Genomic DNA, 2,042 nt, shown 5'->3' with positions numbered 1-2,042 from the left:
GGAATTAGGAACTTGAAAAATCCAACAACCATTGCCCTAGTGTTTTCCTTCCATTTATAATTATGACTTTAGTGCCACTGATCTTAATATCGTATACAATTTTCAAAGAGTCCACAGGGGACCTACATTTTAAAACAATATTGTTGACCAAAAGGTGTAAGCCCATTTCAGTACAGGTATGGGACCTGCTATCCAAAATTGGATCTTCATACCTTCAGTCTACTAGAAAATCATGTAAACATTAAATAAACCCAATAGACTGGTTTTGCTTCCAATAAGGATTAATTATATCTTAGTTGGGATCAAGTACAAGCTACTGTTTTATTATTACAGAGAAAATGGAAATCATTTTTAAAAGTTTGGATTATTTGGATATAATGGAGTCTATGGGAGATGGTCTTCAGATAATTCGATGCTTTCCAGAAAACGGGTTTCCGGATAACGGATCCCATACGTGCATATAGCTCAACAAAACACTATTAGCTGCAGAACTCGATACAAGGAATTAATTCATGTTGTGTCACCGCAGGAAACGGAGCTTAATGAAATACGGAAACACAGGTAAACATTGTGCGAGCGCCGACACAAAACATTTGTCAGCATGAGAGTGATTATACATAAACACTTGCGCAGCTAATAGGCCAACTATTGTCAGGCTAATTGTGGGAAAGAGCATTATTGTTCAGCACAATGCGATCTTCCCACACGCCTTGGCTTAATACTTTCATTTCATGGTTTGGTCGCGGATATATAGTGTTGGTTTCCTTGCATTTTATCCATTTCAGTGTTAACCTAACTGTGTATTTTTATATCTAGTTGCCCTGATTAATCAACTTAAGGTACAGACATGGGACCTGTTATCCAGAATGCTCGGGACCTAGGGTTTTCTGGATAAGGGATCTTTTTGTAATTCAGATCTTCATACCTTAATAGAAAATCATGTAAACATTAAATAAACCCAACAGGCTGGTTTTGCTTCCAATAAGGATTAATTATATCTTAGTTGGGATCAACTGTTTTATTATTACAGAGAAAAATGTGGATTATTTGGATAAAAATGGAGTCTATGGCAGATAATTTAGAACTTTCTGGATAATGGGTTTCCGGATAATGGATCCCATACCCGTACTAATATGTAATGTTCACGTATTTAGGAATCCTCATAGGGCGTTCTGACCACTAGGGGTGCTTTTGTTACTATGTTTTATAGAGAATCACTTTTGTAGGGACACTAGTAGATTATAGAATTGCCAATTATAAGCAATTTTTCAATTGGCTTTCATTATTTATTTATTTTTACAGTTTTTTTTAATTATTTGACTTTTTCTTCTAAATCTTTTCAGCTTTTAAATATGGGTCACTGACCCCACCTAAAAACAAATGCTCTGGAAGGCTACATATTTATTGCTATTGCTACTTGTTATCACTTATCTTATAATTCAGACCCTCTCCTATTCATATGCCATTCTTTTATTCAAATGAATGCATGGTTGCTAGGGTAATTTGGACCATAGCAACCAGATTGCTGACATTGCAAACTGGAGAGCTGCTGAATAAAAAGCTAAATAACTCAAAAACCACAAATAATAAAAAATTGAAACCCAATTACAAATTGTCTCAAAATATCACTCTCTACATCATAATAAAAGGGGAACAACTCCTTTAAAGGCATGTTCTTTACTGGCTAACTGAATAGACTTTAAGTGCAAGCTTTTAGAACAACAGTTTTAGCTGATTTTTGATCCATTTAATCCATTTTTGTATAATAAGCTTTTTCAATTTGTAATTTTTAAGATAAAACACCTTCTCTTTAATTTTCCTATTAAAATTATAAGTGCGTAGAGTATATTTTTCTGACTAAGTACCTTATATGGCAAAAAACAACATAAAATATAAAAAAAAATAAAAAAAATTCAAACCCCATCTATGAAGCGTAGAGATTCAGTTAATCCTTTAAAAAAATGTCAGGAAGGATAGAAATAATCAGAATTCTGTCATTTTATTAATGGAATAAAAAGGGAGAAGGAAATTAATCCTCTTAC

The sequence above is a fragment of the Xenopus laevis genome, chromosome 5L (genome assembly GCF_017654675.1).
Source record: "Xenopus laevis strain J_2021 chromosome 5L, Xenopus_laevis_v10.1, whole genome shotgun sequence".
NCBI classification, from domain to species: Eukaryota; Metazoa; Chordata; class Amphibia; order Anura; family Pipidae; genus Xenopus; species Xenopus laevis.
The sequence above is the reverse complement of the archived record's forward strand: the minus strand, read 5'-3'. Positions refer to the sequence as shown.